The sequence below is a fragment of the Misgurnus anguillicaudatus genome, chromosome 8 (genome assembly GCF_027580225.2).
Source record: "Misgurnus anguillicaudatus chromosome 8, ASM2758022v2, whole genome shotgun sequence".
NCBI lineage: Eukaryota > Metazoa > Chordata > Actinopteri > Cypriniformes > Cobitidae > Misgurnus > Misgurnus anguillicaudatus.
The window spans coordinates 37,394,674-37,418,104 of record NC_073344.2 but is presented as its reverse complement, the minus strand read 5'-3'; the positions used below and the strand labels follow the sequence as shown (position 1 = coordinate 37,418,104).

Genomic DNA, 23,431 nt, shown 5'->3' with positions numbered 1-23,431 from the left:
AACAAATGTTTTGGTTTCCTAGGTAACCTAGGTGTTGTTTTTTTGCTTGTTATATAAATAAACTACTTTTAAGGTCCTTGGTTGTATTTATTCTTAGCATAGTTTACCAGAAGTTACGTGTTGACCATGGACGCCGCTTGTTTATGTTGTTACTGCAGAAAACGTCTATATATGTTTTTCCTCTTCAGACTGCATTTTTGACTGATGCGACTTATACTCTGGAGCGACTAGTGATGTTACGTTCGTGAACGAATAGTTCTTTTTGAACGAATCTTTTAGGTGAACGAATCGTTCTCGTTCACGCCATCCATTGACTCATATTTCTCGTTCACTGAAATTTCCCTCCCTTCTTGAGGAGCACGGACAAATGAAGCGCGGCTTTCTTTCCGCCTTCAAAGAGTGACAAAACTACAAGGAAATGGCAATCGAGTATAAGCTGTGGCCGAGCATATGATTGGCTCAACGTACTGGATGAATACGCCCTTCACTGACCGAGCCGCTGTTTTGAGTCTGAACGAACGAGAGAGAGAGACAGGGATCGCGTTCTTAAACAAACTGAATAACTGGTACAAGTTACAACCTAATGAATGAGATGAATGAGAGGGATCGTATAGAAAGCGAGAGCAACGTAAACAATCTTGTGAAAGAATCATGTGGTTTTATTTTAGTAAAGTTATAGTAACCATGTTTAGGCGGACTATTTACCTTAATACAAATGATAATCAAGGTAATTACTGTTGAAAAATTTGGTATTTTTGTTTAATATAGTTTTATATATCTATATAGTTCAAATCCACCCTTTCACTGAATTTAAATCAGTCATCTGCGTCTGAACGAAGTCTTGAACAAAATTATATGATTCATGAATGAGGATCTGATGACTGACTGAACCAGAGGAGGCATGCACGGGAGTCTTTATTTACAACAAATCCAGATTAGATGTACTATAAATGTGCGTGTGTCTTAATATATTCTGTAGCTTGATAAAATTATGCTTAGTATTTCACAATTTGAGCTTTATTAAAAACTAATGAGTTTTTGCAAGTCTTTCATTGTCTTATAACACATAATGACACACATCTTCGCCACCTATTGGCGTATTTATGTAAAATTAAGAAATGGTCACTGAACGAATCAGTGAACGAGTCTGAACGAATCATTTTGGTGAACGAACTGAAAATGAACGAGTCACCTAAATGAACGAAAATTTCCATCACTAGGAGCGACTTATAGTCTGAAAAATACGGTATTCAGTCAACAAGGTTATTACAGGGGTAAGCCGGTAGAGATTGCTAAAACAAACCTTTTTATTAGTAATATGTTTTGCTAAATTTCTTCATTTGGACTTTGAACTTTAACTGTGATTTTCTTAAAGGACCAGTGTGTAAATTTTATACGCGCCATCTAGTGGTGAGGTTGCGAATTGCAACCAACGGCTCAGTCCACTGCTCACCCATCGCTTTTGAAACGCATAGAGAAGCTACGGTAGCTGCCACCGGAAAAATATCATTGTTGGAGACAACTTAGTAAAAAAAGTTTGTCCGTTAAGGGTTTCTGTAGAAACATGGCAGCACAAAATGGCGACTTCCACGTAAGGGGACCCTTGGTGTACGTAGATAAAAAAAACTCTCATTCTAAGGCAATAAAAACGGTTCATTGTAAAAAGTTCTTTATACACCCCTGAAAATATAGCTTTGTATATTATTTTGCATTTCTGTCATAAGATCCTTTAAAAATTACACACTGCACCTTTAATATTTCGATTTTTTGCCTTAGATTCCAGATTTTCAAATCATTGTGTCGTTGTACCTATCCTAACAAACCATACATCAATGGAAACTTATTTTGACCATTACGATAGTTTTGTGGTCCAGAGTCACATATATGTGAATTCGTACAACCGTATTTGTGTGTGTACAGTGACATTAGGTTTATGGGTAGGGTTAAGGGTAAAGCTTTATTCTTTCTTATTTCATGACAATCCTACATTTTGATCGATTCACATTGTTCAAATTCCTACGAAATTTTAACCTTGCAAAATAGTGACATGTTCCTGTGAGAACCTATTGTGTTCACTGATCCATTCAAATGCCTGTACAGTCCTAAGCAGCTTTTAGGTCAGTTTCATTTAGAGGCTATCTTTTCTATATCCTACTCTAAAGGTTTCATCCTTCACAGTGAGTGCTATTGAGGCTTTAACATAACAGTTATTCAGACCCTTTAACGCATTTCATCTTTTGGAACTTCTGTTTGGATTGTTCTGCCAACATTTGTTCCCTATGGAAGAAATTTATGTACGAGACAACTATCTGTCTTTGACTCGAGTTTGTGTCAATGTCTCAACGCCACAGGGAAGAGCAGGAAGCAAACTGAAGGACGCCCTCAATGTTCTCCAAAGTGAATCAGTCAGCAAATCTTTTGAAACCTCAAGACTTCAAGAATAAAGTGTGCATACATGTTTGTATCTAGAGGTGGTGTGGAGATGAACTGAACCACTCCCGGGGGTATTCTCGACTGGACTGGCTGATGGGGGTCTCGGCTGATGCCAGGTGTGATGGGATGCCTCCCTGCAGTGCGACAGGGGTCAGTGCTCCGCAGTATGGGGCAAAAGCTCAGGACCCAAAAGAGGGTTAAAGACAGAGATCGAAAAATGTGTGTGCTTTTGGTTGATGGCATGAATTACGTGCAACCGGAGTTAGTAGTGTGGGACATTAGAGGAGAGGTCAGGGCTGGTGAACCCTTAAACACGAGCCCTTAAATAAAGGCTTTCAACTTCTGCTTCACCAAACACAAACCCTGCATTCAGGGACGAGATATTGCAGCTTTCTCAATGTGAGCACCAGAGGTCATACTTCATAACAAAAATATAACCAAAAAGAATACAAAAACAGGAGAATATTGTTTGAAATATGATAGCCAGACATTTAGATGAGAAATGACTGACATGTGAAGCGACCACCATTGTTCATTTTGTGTATATGAATCTTACTCATCTACTGCTTAATCTCTTACTCAGGTAAAGAATAAAAGAAAAGAGGCAAATGCGGCCGAATGCGGTGGTTTGGCTTTTCACTTCATGTCTGAAATATACGTCCACGTTTTACATTAAATGCTTAAGCTGTAGTGACAAAATATTATGATCTGAAAGCTCAACATGCCATTTTTGCATTGCTTTGATGGTTGTCATGACGTGTCCTTTGGGCAATCACAAACACACTAGGTCTGTCTTTCGCACACTTACTAGGTAGAATTAATCAAAACCGCATCCTACCTGTTTGCCTTGATGAGAGGTGACAACGTGAAGATTTGGCAGCTTTAATCAAGGTTGTAATAATCCACGCTCTCTGATTAAAAGGACAGTCTCCTCGCCTTTTAATCACAAAGACAAACAACAGTGTCTCTATCGCTCGGATCTAAATGCAGTTGGTGGGGAAAGAAAGAAAAATGAATGCTTACAATACTGGTTAGTGACAAATTTAGTGTACACATTAGCAGATTACACAAGCCTGTGACTGTAGAGGTCAATTCGTGAAAGAAGGACAAATGAGATGCTAAAATGTTCCTTAAAATCCTTTTCACATCGACTAGTGAACTGCATTCATCAAAAACCATGAACAATTTATTCGCTATTTTTATGTTTGCTTACGTGATTGTTCTTTCTGCGCTGGCTGCAATGGCAGTCATCATGGATTTACACTGACATTTAGGGCATCTTGGATTTTTTGGATCTAAAAACTGTAAACGTTGTAGTTGTTTAAGTCACAATAACTGCATTTGGAGGGTCTGAAAGGGAATTTTGTTTTATTTATTTATTAATTAATGCCATTCCACCATTTATGGCTACTGTATATGCACAGAACACATGTTGGGTTAATAAATAAACCTATGTTGCTGGGATGTTTCAATGAAATGCTGGGTTGTTGCAACACATGGTTTATTTATAATAACCCAACATGTGTTCTGTCCAATATTTACCCAGCATTGGGTTAAAAATAACCCAGTAGAATTTAGAGTGTACATGGCAAGAACCAGTTAAAGGCAGGGTGCATGATCTCTGAAAGCCAATGTTGATATTTGAAATCACCTATACAAACACGCCCCTACCCCAATAGAATCTGGACCTTCTTTTGATAGACCCGCCCCACACATACGCAACCCAGGCAATGATGTCGGTTAGTAGACATGCCCCTTATTGCTGATTGGCTACAAGTGTGTTTTTGTACTCGTCCCAAGTCCCTTTTCCAAAGCGTTTTTTATCATGCATCCCGCCTTTAATCTATACACGGTATGCTTGGTATATACATAAAAAAAAATGATTCATTCAATTTACTCAATTTTTTTAAGGTAAGTGGTTGCAATCAATTTATTTAAGCTACATTTAAACAAAAATTGTTCTTTTATTTGTATTATTATTTTATTTATTTTTTTGTTTGTTTAAATGTAGCTTAAATAAATTGATTGCAACCACTTACCTTAAAAAAAATTTATATATTCAATGAGACTTGAGACCAACTAAACAATTTAATTACACTTCAATTATCTTTTTTTTCTTAGGTCATTTACTGTAGTTTTTATTATGCTGATGTAAATGTAAGTGTTTGTTTTTTAAAATAAGTTTGTTTTTAGTTATTAATGCTGTAAAAATGGTGGTGTCACGTCATGATTGACAGCTGTGATATGCACATTCTGCAAGGGCGGGGCCTTGCTTTCGCGGCTTTACTTCCTGTTCACTACTGCGCAGGACTGGTCCCGAAATCGCTACTGCGCAGACTCAAGAACCAAGATGTCAGCACCGTATCGGGACACTGACGGCTTCACTTTTCACCAATGGAAGAGAGCAAACGGGCGTCGTCCATCGTTTTTTACCGTCTATGGTATATACAGACTGGTGATGTGCAGGCAGTGTTGGGTGTAACTAGTTACAAAGTAATTAGTTACTGTAATTTAATTACTTTTCCCTTGAAAAAGTAAAGGGATTACTCTTATTTTTATTGTAATTTAATTACAGTTACTTCTGATGTAACTAAATACTGTATATGGACTGTAAAACAATTATGTATACTATACTACAATAGTGGATTTAACATAGTTTTAGTTTACAATTCTCACTATTAACTATTAGCATTATTATTAATGAGATGTTGGCTGTTTATTAATAAGCACATATTAATGCCTGATTCTGCTATTGAGAAAAAAAGTAGTTAATAGAGAGAATTGGACCCTAAAGTGGGACCAGAATAATTGATGTACTTTTATATATTATTTCTTCGAGCCATTTCAAGCCTATCCTTGTATCATGTACTAAATAAGATTTAGAAAGTAATTAGTAATAAGTAATTACAGTTGTGTTCAAAATTATTCAACCCCAACTGAAATTGATTGTTTTGGCCGGTTTGACATTGATTTTGATCATTCAGTCATCCTGCTTACAATTACATCAAAGAGGCATGTGTAGGTCAGATAAATATAACATAACATTTATAATGAAATAACCACAAATGTCTTATCTGTGCTCACATCATTATCAGTTTTATTCAACCCCCAAGTGACATTCAATCTTAGTACTTAGTACAACATCCTTTTACAGTTAAAACAGCTTTTAAACGTGAAGCATAGCTTGACACAAGTGTCTTGCAGCGATCTACGGGTATCTTCGCCCATTCATCATGGGCAAAAGCCTCCAGTTCAGTCACATTCTTAGGCTTGCGCACTGCAACTGCTTTCTTTAAGTCCCACCAGAGGTTCTCAATCGGATTTAAGTCTGGTGACTGCGATGGCCACTTTAAAATGTTCCAGCCTTTTTTCTGCAACCATGCTCTAGTGGACTTGGAGGTATGCTTGGGATCATTGTCCTGTTGAAAGGTCCAACGTCTCCCAAGCCTCAGGTTTATGACGGACTGCAACACATTGTCATCCAATATCTCCTGGTACTGAAGAGAATTCATGGTACCTTGCACACGCTGAAGTTTCCCTGTACCTGCAGAAGCAAAACAGCCCCAAAGCATGATTGACCCCCCACCATGCTTCACAGTAGGCAAGGTGTTATTTTCTTCATAGGCCTTGTTTTTCCTCCTCCAAACATAGCGTTGATCCATGGGCCCAAACAGTTCTAATTTTCCCCAGAACACTATCCCAAATCTTCTGTGGTTTGTCCACATGACTTTTGGCATACTGCAGTCGACTCTTCTTATTCTTTGGAGACAGCAAGGGGGTGCGCCTGGGAGTTCTGGCATGGAGGCTTTCAGTACGCAGGGTGCGCCGTATTGTCTGAGCAGAAACTTCAGTACCCACATCTGACAAATCTTTTCTCAGTTCCTCAGCAGTCACACGGGGACTTTTTTCCACTCTACGCTTCAGATAGCGCACAGCAGTCGCAGTTAGCATCTGTTTTCTGCCACGACCAGGAAGCGTTTCAACAGTGCCCTTTGCCTTGAATTTGCGAATGATGCTTCCTATGGTGTCTCTTGGTATGTTTAACATCTTTGCAATCTTCTTATAGCCATTGCCCTTCCTGTGAAGATTAATCACCTCTTCTCTTGTCTTCATGGACCATTCTTTTGACTTCACCATGTTTGTAACCACACCAGTAAATGTTTAGAAGGAGTTGAGTATCACAGTCATTTTAAAGCTGAATTAATTGGTGCTTATTAGGCTTTATTGCTGTTCCCTGACATCCACAGGTGTTTTCAATACCTGATTGAAAACACTTCAATGAACCTCTGTTCTTCAGAGTGGTAGTTCTTTAAGGGGTTGAATAATTGTGTCAATGAAGAATTCACAAAAGAAACATTTACTACTATATTACAAAACCAATTGATGTCATTTTAGTTGCATATGGTTCTTTAAGAAGTCATTGTAGGATTTCATTCTGAATACAATTACAAATGTACACTAAATTCCCTAAAACCCTTAACAGCATTGGGGGGTTGAATAATTTTGAACACAACTGTAAATACTTTTTGAAGATGTAATTAGTAACTAGTAATTAATTACTTTTTTTGAGTAACTTACCCAACACTGTGTGCAGGTCGGGGGTTTTTACAACCCGCAGGTCCCACATTTATGAAATATTTGAAGTTAAACTGAAGTGAACTGAAAAATGGAGTAAATGGTATTACATACTGTATTACAATATGTTTTCCGACATCGTGTGATGCTACCAACTACTGGCATGCCATGCGTATACAGCATTTTAGTTGTTTTTGCAGATCTGTGTGATTGTTCTGGGGACTGTTTTGACAAGTATGTATGTCAACCATTTTTAAAAAGCCAATGATAAACGTTTTTGTTTTAAGTACATCATTATCATGTACTGTAAATGTAACCTTCGTGGCATAAAACAAATTTAACTGTATAATTTCAGTTTAGCTCTCAGACACAAGAGAGCTCTCAATACAGATTCAATTTTCAAATGATATTAAAAGATTATAGTATAAACCTGTAATCTGAGTAAATGTATCAAAATGTAAACTATGTCATTTAAAACATTAATAAAACACTACATAAAACACTGATAAACAGCATTTTTTATCCTTTCCTGCTCTCTATCTCTGTACTTTACCTTTTAAAATAAAGCATACAATTCTTCAGATATCTTTATTTTTTGCATTTTTGTGTGGGTGCATATCCCATATTTGCTTTAAATATTTTTTACCATTAAAAAGTCATATTAGTTTAGATAAAATGCATATTTTAGTCATGTCCCCAGGATTTCACTCAGTCCTGTTATCCAACATGTTTCCCCTGTCTGAAAATCTAGGAATATCCCACAAGTCACATTTTCAAGAGGAAGTGACATCATCTGGGTCTTCTGAAGGCCATGTGAAGATCAAAAGTTACTTTTCTCATATTCTTTTCTGTATATTTTATGATATTGATGCTATGCCTGTGAATGTCAATCTTAACGTTCAATCCCGTTACCTATTATTTCGTTGATGTTATTAGTTTATTTTAAAATAAAACATTTAGGTAAATCACTAAAATTTGCTCAGTGTCTTCATGCTTAGCACATATTTAATGCAGCTATATTTCATGTTGACGTTACAACATGAAAATTGCACCGATTCGCTGGAATGTCCCACAATACTAAATATTCAAAGCAGGAATAACTTGCTGATGTTCTAAGTTTGGTTATTTTCTTTTTCCTTATTCATGTTCTTACATTTGTCATTTCTTCAATTAATTTTTTGTTCTTTTGCCCATATCAAACCCAAGCTGGTTGTTACACATGGGCGGGACCGGATCAGGTGAATGATGGCAGCACAGTAGCACAACTTCGTCTCCGAGTCTGTCAATCAACAGCAGGTTGGCAGAGAAGCAATCGTCCCGAGACAGCGGCGGGGTCAGACATGAGCATGTTCATGCCCCCATCATCCATCACCATCTTTTCCGGGATTAATTTGCTACAGAACAGAGAACGGTCACACTGATTAGAGAAATATTATTTAGTAGACAAAAAAGAAAGAGAGTCACTACAATAAAATGTCTTTCTGTACACAACTAATCCTTGAGTCACATTAATCAATACTAAAAGGCTTTACATTTAATGATAAATTGTAAATTTTCTGTATAATTTTAGAATCAGTTTTAGGATTTTGCTTGGACTCATGTCTCTCTCTCTCTCTCTCTCTCTCTCTCTCTCTCAACTGTCTCTCCTTGTTATGTATTCTCTTTGAGATGCTGTAGCTGACAGTAGGCTCCTATTTGATATGTGGTGCACGCATTAATTTAGTCGTTGGGTTCCTGCAGATGTCAGCACAGTGGTTCATTAACAGTGTTTGTTTTATCAGAAAACATCCACACACACAAACATGGCGTGCAAGCACACGCAAATACAAAATATAGATAGAAATTCAGCGGAGAATGAGGAATCAGTCAGTGCCCCCCAAGGGTGAAAGAAAATGACCACATGAGCTGATGCAGATATTTTGCAGTTTTCCAAGGATGAATATTCAAAAACGGAAGTAAGTGAAAGAAGTGGCTGGATTATAAGCAGACAAACAAGTGACTGTTAGAAGAGGTGGCAGAACAAGTGAGAGATGGGAAAAATGGCTGAGGAGCAGGACGAGAAAGCGACCCACGAGAGGAGGTGTTGACAGCGAGTGAGAGGAAAGGAATGAAGAAGAGAGAGAAGACAGTTTCATTCCAGAAGATATCATGCTGTCAGGGCAGACTGAGTCTGCTGCTGGCGCTGACGCCCCCTCTGTACCCTGTGCGCCATGTGTGCCAACCTTGTGCCAACCCCTTGCCAACAGCCAGGCCGTCCCTTTTCCTTTACCCAGCAGATGCCACTCACTCTAGTCTAACAGACAGCCTTCGCCGTGCCAGCGCACACCCGGTGTGTGAAGTCGGGGTTGTGAGGCCAGATATGAGGGGCAGAAGCACACGTATAGATGCCAAAAATAGAGACAATTTTCACCACCCCTGTGTAACTTACCCACCCCCAAAAAGACACACTTTCCTCTCCTGCACTAACACCCCCGCAGGGTTCTGAAATATTCTAATTCTGCTTCCTGACTCCTATTATCCTGTGAGTGTGTGACATGTGAATTGTAATTAGTATCTGTGGGGTGAGCAAAGAGCGAGCCCTCCGCACTCTGGGGGGATATGCGCAAACTCCAAGAGGCCTCGGCACCTCTCCAGATACACCATTCCATCAAGCGTGCCCCACCCTGTGGTGCTTCCCCAACTGTTCCTCGGCTTGCTTAGGCAAAAACCGGGCTAGACCAGAACTAGGCTAGAACTTGGCTACACATACGGTACACACACCTGCACAAAAGTGGTTAACTTACAGTGTGCGTTTGTCCATGCAAGCAGTCTGAATTGATAATCCTGCGGTGAGGTTTTTGCGGGATAATGGGATGCCGCTGGTACTTAAATTTCAGTGAACCACGACAGCACAAGTAATTAGCACCGCAGATCCATACTGGAGGTGCTAATCAGAGGTAATGTAAAGGTGCCGGCAACCGCAGCCAACCCTCAGACCAGGGAATCCATCCGCTATCCTTCTCTTAGCGTAGCTTGGGCAACGGAAAAGCTGCTAGGACACGCTCATTTCCCTGTTGCCCTCCAGTAACAGAAAGAGAGGGAGGGGAACGAAGAAAGAAAGGAATTCTAATTTAGCAGTGGTGTCGAAGGACAAAGATGGGGCTGTGTCCTGTCATTGAAGGTTCATTAGAGGAACAATGGTGTCCTAGCGATTTCATTAGGAGAGGTTAATAAGCAGGAGCGGGGCAATTCATTACCCACAATGCACTCTGTTGTGGGGAGAAGGGGCCAAGAGGTCTGAGGATTCGTTGCTCGTCATTTTACCTCCCGCTGCATTTACAGCGTAAAGATCAGCATCAAATGCTAAGACAAAACTAAAAAGCTTGCGTTAGCAGTAGACAACTGTTTTGCTGAGCAAGTTGTTAGTTTGTATTTTTTAGGTATGGAAAACAAAGTGATGGAGAGAACTGCAGAATTTGTTTGTTCATACCTGGTTTGAGATACGTAGGACATCATCAAACTGATCTTGCGGGAATTCGTAATATGTGAATCAGAAGGAAAAAAAACGTAAAATTTTTATCGACGATTTCAGTAGCAACAACATAAACACAGGCTTTTGTGGACCAAACTTAACTTCTGATAGACTTCCGCATATAATCAATAACAGCAGAGTCCTTTTAGAGTCGTTTTTTATGATAACAAGCAAAATGAATTGCCTTCAATTAGATATCACATCTTACTTGTTTTAACTACTACGCTAAGCTAATGTTACTGTGTAAAATTATCCTCCACCAAGTAATTACGAATCCATGGGTGTCCAAAGCATTTACTAGTAGTAGATGCCATTTTCTTGTATTCTTTTAATTAAACAATTGCTTTTATAGCCTGAAAGCTTTGCTTACCTTGTTTTGTCCCTGGATTGCAGTTGGCGAAAGTAGTGAAAACAGTGAAATTGAGTTTAAATTATATGAACTCAATGGCCCTGTCCCAAATGGCACACTCCGGACTTATGAACTTCCACAGAGTCCACACTTTGATGACGATCATGTAGATCTTAGGGACCCTTGACGTGAGTCCACAAGGGTTCACCGGAGTCGTATTTTGGGACAGACTCAAGTGTCTGGAAGTAGAAGTTGCCCAACAGTGTGAACTCCTCCCTTCCATCATCTGACTGGTTTTATTGCTCTTTCGCAAGGACTTCTGGGTTGGTAAAGTGTGCGAAGCCTGCTCCAGTGCGAGCTTCATTGAAGACCGCATCAAAGATGTAAAGGAGGCGCTGATGAGCACACTTCGGATGGGAAACCCTACTGGCTCGTACAGTAAGCGAGCACACACAATTTAAGGACACAAAACTAAAATTTCACATGAAGTGATCCATTTGGTGATCCAAATATTTTTTTTCAGTGTAGTATTAAAGCGGTCTTATAATGGTTCCGACACGTATGTACAAATCCAATGTGTGGAAACTATCTGTACCATATTACATTGCATAGCATCATATTTTTCATTGCATCATACTGCATTGAATGACATCATGTTGAACCGAATCGAAATCGGAGCACAGTGCATGGGGTGAATCGCATCGTCTCGCATAGCTGCTTCATATGTATCTTGTATTGCATACTTTAATGTACCGCAGTAACGTGCGTGCATCCGATGAAACAGTCTACAGTATAGGGTATTCGCATGATGTCACCTTCGGCAAAAGTGACTGCGGTTATGCCCACTGAGTGGCAAAAGACAGAGCGGCAGCATTTGTGTACAGTGTGAAATTAGCGAAAACAAGGGGGAAACAAGTCTAAATGGGAAAAAGCTGTTGTGCGATAGACTGTACTAACAGATTTAACAAGAATTCGGAGCTATCGTTTTACAGACTGCCAAAAAACACAGAAAGGAGAAGTAAATTGATCGTTCATGCCAACGTCCAGACCACAGGTGGGTTGAAAAGTTGCTAGGGTCACTATCAAGCAGAGGTTTAACTTTCTAATTAAAAGTATTTTTTCAAGTATTTTATCTGTGTTTTTCTTTGAAAAACATACATTCCAAAGCATATTATCATAATTTTTACTCTATTACATTTCATAAACACAAGTTTTTGTTTGACATTTAATATTTAAGTACATTAACATACTTTTACTCAACTAAAAGTACACAATTTTAATGTAATTAGGTATTTAAAAAATTGTAATTTGCAATATTAAAGAATACACAGTATGATTCTATGCTTTAAAATGTAGTGAAGTAAAATTGTTCCCAATACAAACACCATAATAAAGCACATATGCTTTGAAAATTAAGCTGATAATAGTCAGTTTTACTGGCAATTTCGCAGCAACCGCTATGAAAACCAGCCATTTTGTTGAACGTTTGCCACTCAACAGGGCGTGCTCCTGCGTGGTCACGTGGAAAGGTGACGACAATGCATACCCTCTATATAGAAACAATAATGAAGCCCCACACCTAAACTTAACTTCACTGGTGCGAAAGCAGATCTTACAAAAACTCATAAAAATTAGCTACCATGAGAGTACATTTGGACCAATTTAATGTAAATTTGATAATGCCCATTAAACACATAATTTGCAAACAAAAGTCTGCTGGTTGGGGTAGCTCAACAGGACTATAATAATATGACAATAATCAACAATTAAATTTATGCATAGATGCTTTTATCCTAAGCACATTTTTATCTGTATGTGTGTTCCCTGGGTCCGAACCCAGGACCTTTTGCACTGCTAACGCAATTCTTTTACAGGTAAAATTGGCCAAAAAAAGGTTTAACACACACTGGAAAATTCATTATTAAATGTCCATTAGAAAGACGCCATGCTGTTGAAATTGACCATTAGACAAGATTGGGGCAGCAAGGTTACAAAAAATAGGATTAAAGAAATATATACAGTATATACAAAAATGAATATTAGTTATTAAGATTGCTGTGGTTTGTAATTGGTAAAAGGGGTTCAGAAAGAAGTACACATTGTGCACACTGGCTAAGACAATAAGCAGATTTTTAAAACCTGCAAAACCTCAGTGGTTGCATTATATTATTCTTATATCACGTCTCAGCTCTTATACTTGTCTGCTTAATCATTATATGCCTTTGAGTTGGTATACATAGTCAAGGTTGCACAAAGATGGGTGGTATTTGTAATCCTATGTGGTGGGCCGGTCTGTGCCAAATTTCCAGGCCTGATTTTTTTTTGTCCCAGTCCAGCCCTGGTTCCCGCTTATCCAAAGGGTCACAGACATATTTTGCCCAAGCCATTCTGGAAAGCAGTAATGTGGCAAAAATACTTTTAGCAAGGGTCTGTCAGACACCAATTGATGAAGCAGCAATAGCACTCCATGTTGCGTTCACGCCGTACGCTAACGCTAGCCTTTATGCGCAAAATCTGCCGCATTAGCGCACCTTAAACAGGTTTGGCTACAGTCACAGGGGGAGCATATATTAACGTAACTACCTGTAAAAAGCCTGTTACATGGATCCAGGCTCACCTAAAGCAGAGATAATGATTGACTGATTCAGCACCTCACCAGCATGGGAAATCAAACAGCGGAAAGGTGCAAAAGTGCACGCTTGACAGCCCTGTTGTTAAAAAGAGAAATTATTAATGCTTTCAAAAAAAAGAAAAAACAAACGGAGATTATACCCATTTAGGTTTAGCATACAAAACCTCGACGGCAAACATCAGTCTCGTTCTAATACGCCCTCGGCGTGTCGTAGTAATGGAATTTATTGTGCAGTTATGAAAACTGAGCGATCAAAACATTTACGGCTGGAACAGAGACAAGGCCTCTTTAAATGTCCTCACGTTAACGCAGAAACAATGAGAATTTTCATCCGTCACAAACGTCGGCGACAGAAAAAGTAAGTATTCTTAACATGTGTATATACAAGCAGCACTTTAATAAAAAGAGTAGAGTCATTTCCTTGTGTCACAGATGCATGCTGAAAGCTCATTGTTATACCTCGGCTGTGTTTTCTACTTTCTCTCCTGAAATGTGTGCGTATAATGGACTGTCATTACCGCCTCTCTTGCTGTGTGCTTCTGGCCCCTGCATTCATACTTTGAAGAGAGCGGTTGTACGCGCGTGTTATGTGATTTTCACCGTAGCCTCTGATGGCTGAGGTAATTTAGTTGTTTTAAAACTACAGAGCGGCAGGACATTAGCATTCTCCTGATCTGCGTGTGCAAAGGTTAGTACTTTACGGATACTATACGGATAGAGTGCTGATGTTCACAGAAAGCCTTGTTTAATAAAGAAAATGACGGTTGAAGCTTTGACGGGCCTTTATGGGAGTCAGCAATACATGACCCTTACATTATCAAAGCAAACAAGCAACAATGTGAGCTGACCTGCTTTTTAGTTAAAGTTACAGCGCATCCGAACCAAACATCGACAACTTTCATATAAAAAAATTGAAATTCATCACTTTTAGTGTTTACGATTAATTAAAAGACTTTTTTGTGTTCTCAAACACACTGAAATAGTTCAGCTGCCCCTTTAAATCGTGAAGAAGCCAGTAACTGACACCGCTGAGATGATGCTAATCAAACAAGCTCCCCTCTTTTCCTAACCAAACACGCCGAGGTAACTTCCCAGTCACGTCAAAGTGACAGCGCGAACAAAACGCAGACTGATTCACTCTCAATTTTCATTCTGCCGGCATTGGCACACTACTTTGTTGTGCGTCGACATCAGAAGTTGGGAGGAAATGACGGTGTTTTGTCTGTCTTTGCGGGCTTGGGTTTGATATGCTGTGCGTTCCTTTCAAGCTATTTGTTAGAGTCAATTTCCCCCCAGCCTCTCCTCTCCATGCATTTTATGCTCCGATCTTGCAAACAGAGAATGAAGAATCAGAACATTAGAAAGCGATGAGCGGAGCGAGAAAAACGAGAAGAAAGAAGAGGAAAGAAGAAGAAAGGGCGAGAGAGAATGAGCTGAATGCTTAAGTGAACTGGGGAGCACTTGAAAATAGAAATATATTTCTGTTTGTTTATTACGAGGGAGGAAAGGAATAGTTCACCCAAAAAGGAAAAGTCTGTCATCATTTACTTATCTGCAGTTTTGCTTTTTTTGAGGAATGTGGAAATATTACAGAAGAGTTATTTACAGCATTATGTCCGAGCTTCACATTTGCATTAGTGCATTAATTAAATAGTGGCTAAGACTGTCAAGCAAGATTTTGAGGTTCTACACTGTGAAAAAAATATGCATTTACATTTTTAAGTGTAATCAACTTGGTTTTACAAGTAATTTCAACTTTAAGTTTTTATCTTGACTATGGCTGCATAATGACTAATCCTGACTAATCATTTGCAGAATAAAAGTTTTTGTTTACATAAAATATATTTATATCTATATCTTTGTGTGTGTGTGTGTGTGTGTGTGTGTGTGTGTGTGTGTGTGTGTGTGTGTGTGTGTGTGTGTGTGTGTGTGTAAGTGTGTGTGTAAGTGTGTGTGTGCGTGCGTGCGTGCGTGTGTGTGTAATAAGTATGTATATATAACTACACACACATGCATGTATAAGTTAAAAAAGAATAGTTTGGTTCCAAAACGCGATAAACTGCATTTTTTAAAATTAATTACCACCAAAATCAGTATTGTATCTGGTTAGTATTCAAAAGTAAATTCTTAATTTTACGCAAAATCCGATATCCACCGTATTATTCTGTAATTTTTTCTCACTTTTTTCCATACCGTGACAAACACCAGTCCTCCTTCTCTGCAGTATGCAATAAATCCTCTCAACATATTACAGCACACCTTCAACGCATTGTAAACAATAAAGGCAGCGCTTTGAATACACATGGAATCCTAGTTTTCCTCATCTATTTTGTACTTCGTGATCAACAAACAAATACAAAATAATACTTTTGATCGTATTGATAAACCTGTGGTGGTTTTCTGTGGCGGGAAAGAAACGTAAGTCATCAAAATCGAATAATTTACGTACGAGGCACTCGGGCGAAGGAAAAATACCCGCTGTTGCTTGTTCTCACACCACAGCATCAAGCTTCTGTCATGCTAACACAATGACCCCAGGGGATCTTATGAAAACTTTCCATTATTTTATGAGAAGTCAATGAAAATCGAGCAGGACCAAACATTTTACAGCTGACGCTGTCAAAAAAGTTCAGCGACGACGTCCAGAGGATGACAGCAGCAATGAGAGTGACAAGTCTACCCAGTCTCACAAAATGATCTCACGTAATTTTTACATTCTTTTTCGTGATACTGTCACGAATTTCCGCGGTTTTTCGTGATCGTATCACAAATTTCTGTTTATGTGTCATTGTCACGTACGTATTGGTTACTCAACTGCTTTTTCCTATTTTCAAACCATTTTCCCTTTGGTTTCGGGATAGATTTGGTGTTTGCATTAGGATGTCACTTGAAGTATTGGTTTATACTATTTTTTTCCCCTAAATTTTAAAACATTGTCGCCTAGCGTAAGGGTTACAATTGGGAAAGGATGTCATTTTATGTAAATCTAACCCTAAACTGAAGCGAAAATGGTAAGAAATTAGGACAAAACAGTTGAGAAACCAATACGTGGCAATCACACATAAACAGAAATTCGTGATATGATCACGAAACAATGCGGAAATTTGTGACAGTATCACGAAAAAGAATAAAAAATTAAGTGACTATACGTACGTAATTTCGTGTGACTGGGCTGGACAAGTAAGTAAGTGTTTTGATAACCACGATAAATGTTTATTTATTTTAATCAGTGTATACAACTAGTCAACTAAATAAATATAACATGGCAAAGAGAAATGCACATTTATATATTGATTCAATAGATTTATAGCATTTTGAAAAAAAAGAATCAGTTTTTATAATAAATCTTTAAAAATCAAATTATGGATTTGAATTTTTTATTTTATTATAACCTAAAGATGGTATGTAAAAGTTTGTAACAGAAAATAGTGGTTTTCATCTTGTCACTTTTGGAACCAAACTCTTCAAATATATTTATACATTAAGTATTTATATATAATGTAAATTATATATAAATATAAAAATGTGCATACACATGTAAATAAATACATGCATGTGTTTGTATTTATATATACACAATTACAGTACACACACATATGTAAACAAAAACTTTTATTCTGCAAACGATTAGTCACGATTAATCATTATGCAGTACTTATAGACTAGTGATGAGTTACTATAACTTAATAATGTTAAAATAACTTAAGGAAATTCAGCTTTATTTTAGAGTATAAGTTACAGTCACTTATTACTAGTCAAGATGACAAATTGATAAAAGTAAAAAAAAAGTTTGACAGTGTAGTAAAACTGTTTTTATTCTTTTTAACATTTTAAACTATTTTTATTAAAATCACATTTATTTTCTTTAATTGTTATTTTAAATTCTCATGTATCTTTGTTTTTATTGTGATTTTATCGTTTGTCTCTTATTTTTATTTGATTTTTCTTCTCTTTTATATATTGTTTTCTCATTTCTATGTAAAGCACTTTGAATGACCTCTGTGTATGAAATGTGCTATACAAATAAACTTGCCTTGCCTTGCCTAGTAAACCCATAAATCTATCATGTTTAACCTCCTAAGACCCGATCTTTGGTTTGGCTTGCATTTTAGGTTTCTTCCAGCTATTTGGGGTTAGGAAGAACCAATAAATATAATAAGCAAATATTTTTCTTTGAACATGAAGCAGTGTAATTGTCCATGTTGGTGTACAACAGTTACACAAAATTAAGTACTATATATGGTGCAAACAACAAAAAGTTTGATGTCCACGTATGTGGACACACCAGGTCTTATGAAGTTAAAGAAAGTTTGAACCCAGATCACGATTTTTATGTACTAGATTTTGGATTTTACGATGGAGCCTCACGAGTCCAGTCGCCATCTACCTCTACTGGGAAAACGCAGCATGAACTTTTTTCAAACTCGTTTTTGTCTGACATGAGGGTGAGTAAATGACGACAGAACGTCTTTGTGTGTTCGAGTGAGATCGTTCTAGTAGTCCGGTTCAAGTCGTCTCCTTTGCCTCTTCAGTCTGGATGGTTCTAGGAGAGGTGAAAGGCAGAGAAAGAGACAGATAAAGAGAGAGGCTGAAAGAGAGCCAGGGCTTTGTGTCAGGTGCTGCTGAAGTGGGCAGCTGCACTGTACACTCCTCCGCTGTACTCATTCATTCTGACATTCGGATGATTACTGTAATCAAGACTCACTTCTTCCAGTGAGGGCTGTCAGACGCACATCTCTAAAACGCCGGACTGGACACAGCGTGTGTTGAAGAGAAACTCGAAGCCCAAACAAAAGACTTAACAATTAAACAGGGAATTTACGCTAATGCGGATATTGACACGGAGTGCTCGAAACACGTAAGAGAGGTCTATAAATTGATTTGATTGGTGCGTGTTGCTTAATAGTATATGTAAATAGTGGAAAATCAAAAGCACATGTCTTGTTTTGTCTCGTAGGCCTTGCCCTGTGTCTGCGTCTGGTGCCAAAGAGAACAAGTTCCATCTCCACCCCTGCAAAAAAAACAAAACATTGGCCAGCACAAACCTACACCGCCATCTAGTGGATTTGCTAAAGCTTTTATTCCTGACCTTTACACCTTCAGAACTCACCAATCAGTTAAGAAAAAAATTATAGTAAATAAAACTACTGTGTTTTTATGCTTTAAATGCTTACACAATTGGTGACTACAAAATGATGTATGCATATTCAGAAAGCCTATATAATATTTATTTACGCAGTGTTAACAGGTACTTTACATATGTACAGTATGTGTGCATAATCATTTATGGGTGAAGTGTTGATGTGTGTTGTGATGATAATGTAACTGTCTGTGTTTGAGGATTATTCATGTCTGTGTGACCCCTTCCACATGGCATCTTAGGCTTACAGCACAGTAGCTTGTTCACGTATGTGTGTGTTTGTAAGTGTGTCTCTCACCTCTTAGTAATGAAATCATACGGGTCATTGGGAGCAGGCAAGCATGCCATCGAGCCAGGTCACCCAGTGGCTTGGAACTAAGCTGGTTTGACCCAGCCTGGTACTGCCTGCCAAACGCATACACACACAGACACACAAAAGCACAGGGGAGTCAACTAATTAAACACAACAATGGTCCAATTGTACAGGAAAGCGCAGACAGCATTGGACATGTAATGTCTAGTACGACATTGCATAAAGTTTCTGTATTTGGAAAACTCATTTAATTATTATTAACATTGCTCTCAAATTGATTATTAAATCATTTGGTGAACAAAAATATTTCCAAATGCACCTCAATTAAAGTGCACTGCAATGTACATATTATATTTATATAATATAATTGAATATTTTGAAATAAACAATAAGAATTTAAAATATTTCTTTACTTTTAATAAATAAGAAAATGTTTGTTATAGTTTTTCTAATGCATTAACGGAACAAATTAATATTATTTTATTATTATTAATATAATAATAATAATAATAATAATAATAATAATAATAATAATAATAATAATAATAATAATAATAATATTAATTATTATTATTATTATTATTATTATTATTATTATTATTATTGTTGTTGTTGTTGTTATCATTATCATTACACACAGTTTTTCTTGTAATTTATTGTAATTAATAGAGCTTATACATTTCAACAGAATGGTTGTGAAGTGTTTCATAAAGATGAGAGGCTTTAAATACACTATAGTCATCTTTAAAAACTACATCAGTATCAATTGAGTCTATTTGTATGACAGTGAAAGACACACTCTGGAGCTAAAGTCATTAATAAACGCTGAAGCCGGTCTGGTGGGTGTCTCTGTAGTGTAAACACACTTTATTTCTTCTCTGTAAGACTGTGGGTGGGACTCAGGAGCGAGACGTAGATTACGCATACAAATATTACAAATGCAATTGTCTCCAGAACACGGGCAGGCAACGGTTTGGAAATTGACTTTTTGATTATTCAGTTAGTACCATAATTAAATATTCCATGCCCAGGGTTTTGAAAACCACTGAACCATGCCAAAGATATTTAACAGGGCTTGACAGATGTTTTAAATAATGTTTATTTATCAATACAAATATAAAATGCCTCAAACTGAAACTCCACACCCCTACATCCACCCACATGATATTTAATCTTACTAGTGTTGCATAGAGAAACACAAAAGTCTGTATTCGACTTACAATGCTGAGATTTAGAAAAGTTTGCAGAATAGTGTGTATTTTACAGTACGCCTAAATACTACATGCATATTTTGCAAACTAGTTATAGAAGTACTATAAATATAATTCAAAATCTGATCTTGTCTGTACATCCAGCCTTAAGTTTTTTAAAGGGATAGTATACTTTAAAATAAAAATTCTAAACCTGTATGAATTTCTTTTTTTTTATGAACACAAAAGAAGATATTTTGAGAAATGATGGTAAACACACAGCAGATAGTGACCATTGACTTCCATAGTAGGGAAAAATATTTTGGAAGCATCATGATAAATGATGAAGAAAATATTTTGATAAATGATGGTAAGCACACAGTTGACGGTACACATTAAATTCCATCATATTTTTTTACTCCTACTATGGAAGTCAATGGTCACTATCTGCTGTGTGTTAACCAACATTTCTCAAAATATCTTCTTTTGTGTTCATCAGAATAAAGAAATTCATACAGGTTTAGAACAACATAAGTAAATGATGACAGAATTTATATTTTAAAGTGAACTATCCCTTTAATCTAAATATGGGAGTTGTATAAAAATTAAAATATTGAGGAAAATCTCCTTTAAAGTTGTTCAAATGAAGTCCTTAGCAACACATATTAATTATGAATATTTTTGTTATATTTATCTATAATTTTGACACATGTGTTTTGTTGGCTATTGCTATGACTGGTTTTGTGGTCCTGGGTCACGTACATTCTGCATACAGTATATATATATATATATTAGGGATGCACCGATAGGAATTTTTTGGGCCGATACCGATTTAAACAGACAACTTCTGGCCGATACTGATGCCGATATTAAACACTTGTATACAATACTATACAGTCGGTCTATTAGCTAGTTTATTTTTTGCATCAAATTATTTTTACTGAACATTGATTGGATTTAATTAACATTCAACTGACCAACCTAATAAAAGAGGCACAAATTAAGCTAAAACAAATATAATAAGACAGCATGACAACCTTCAAAGGTGGTTTTTGCTATTCAGCATTTATTTCATTAACAACATTAACTCATTTTTTTTACATATAATGGATTTCTTTATGCAGTTAATTAATAAACAATCGGTATCGGCCTTCCTCGTGCTATTGCCGATATGCCGATGGTTTCAATTTCATCAAAAATCGTCCGATAAATATCGGCAGCCGATACATCGGTGCATCACTAATATATTTATGTATGTATGTATGTATGTATGTAGTTACATAGTTACAATCCATACATTTAAAGTTAGATTACTTCAGCATCTAAGCTAATTACTAAGCAATATTATTATGATATTGCACTACATACTAGAAGTGTCAGACTGAAAACATCTAGCAAAACATCTATTTATATGAATTAATACAGGCCTATATTTATTCAGCGTTACCATAGCAACCCGAAATTATCCGAGAGAAATATTCTGCTATTCTAATTAGAAAAACTGACATTGCCCACCATCAAAACATGCAATTTCTTTATCGCCATCTAAAACTGCCAATTCCATTCAAGATCAACGCATTATTTGCAAGTCCAACAAAACCGCAGCGAATAAAAGAGCAAAGGCGGTGTTTCAAACTTTCATCTGTGAAAAGGGTCTCTGGAAATACACAGCTGAATTCCCCTACAAACAACTGAAGATCAGAGGAAAACACATCTCGCTGGATCTCTATACAACACTGAAGATGCACAACAAGAAACTTGATGTGTCTGCTTGTCTGGATGGGGTAAGTAAGACAACTGTGTACGTGTATCCCTGAACAACGGTCCTCTCGGCTCTGTGAAATACCTTTCCAACAAAGGCTAAAAGATCATTGCATGATCTGAAATAAATCCTGTTCAGTGTAATTTTCATGTGGTACATTCTTCTTAAAGCTGAACTTATTTTCTACTGTGGGTAGGCTATTGGTTGTTTTCTGTTTTGTAAGAATATGCATGCTATCGATTTCGTCAAACCTTCCAACCAAGTAAAAATGTAGAAACTTGTTTGGTTATGCCACTATTCACACAAGAACAGCTTTAGTAAATGAGCAATACGATAGCACTTCAGTTATGTTGTATATGTTAAACGCAGGACTGGTGGAGTGTTTGGTGGAGCACTGTTTTGAAAAATAAACAGATCGGAAACTATTAGGAATGAGCTCATAAAATATTCATAACTACTCTGTTAGCCTTGTGTGACAGGCCATCACGGAGCCCACGGTTCATTTTTCTTTCTACCGCCTATGTCCCCAACACATGAATTCTTGGCTGCCACTTAAATCAAATTAGTAATTAGCAAATTGAATCAACAATTAGAGCAAAAGAGCTACATGGAATTAATGTCAGCATGGTCATTTTTTGTCAGCCTGTCACTTAAAGTCCAAAAAAGCTTTCCTGTGGTGGTGCGTGGCATTCCTGTTTTTGTACCGCTCACAGCCACACTGCTTCAGTTCACCGCCAAAGTCCAATAAGCGTCTGTTTTCTCCGAGACAAACTTGTGTGTGTGTGTGTTCGTCTCAGCGTGCCCTCCACCAACACGGTGCCCGCTGCTCTCCTTCACTTCTTCCTCTCCTCATCCCTATCGACGTTTTTCACTTTGCTCCGAGTTGGAGATGTCAAAAATATTGCTAGCAGAAATGGAAGTCTGCTCATTATGCAGATTGGGGCTCCACTGATGGGCATATTCTGTTTTAGGAATTACATCCCCTTGTCATGAGTCAGATTGCATTTGAGTAACTTTCACGAAATTGTCACCGAGATTCGAAAGCGGGTGTCCTCTGTGCCATTCCCAATTTTATCAAAAAGTAAAAATAGACACATGCGTTTATTTTATCAAAGGGAAAGATTAGATTGTGTTGCCGTGGTCGTATTTAAATAAGGTGGCCTGCTATTGGTTCCTATAATGTGCAAATGCATTCCAATTGAACTATTTGCAATAAAATATGGTAAACAGGACAATTTACTGTATATTTTCGAATTCATTCTCGTGTTCAGCACAGAGTAACATGACAGCTACTCCAGAAAGGGTACATTAATAATCATGTTCCATTAGAAGTCACTAAGTAAGCCGGTGTCAGAATGAAAGGGAAAAATTCATAGCCGAGATCTTTCTCCTCTTCTATTCAGTTCCTAAGAACTTTGTTAGATTCTAGATTATCACATTTTAGAATAACCTTGACATATGGGTGCAGCCTGCTAAATCTTATGAGTTTGGCCTAAGTAGTCAAAACTAAAATGACATCCTCTTGG

The 23,431-nt window shown here is 37.4% G+C and overlaps 1 long non-coding RNA gene across 1 annotated transcript in view; it reads right to left on the bottom strand.

Moving 5' to 3' along the window:
• Positions 1-1,826: 1,826 nt before the first annotated feature.
• LOC129451094 (uncharacterized) overlaps positions 1,827-23,431 on the bottom strand; it is a 41,724-nt gene continuing 20,119 nt past the window's right edge. The window contains exons 3-5 of the long non-coding RNA XR_008646579.2: positions 18,939-19,045; positions 8,162-8,402; positions 1,827-3,413 (exon numbers count right to left, since the gene is read on the bottom strand). This is a non-coding gene — a long non-coding RNA (uncharacterized lncRNA). The remainder of the gene's footprint in view (positions 3,414-8,161; positions 8,403-18,938; positions 19,046-23,431) is intronic.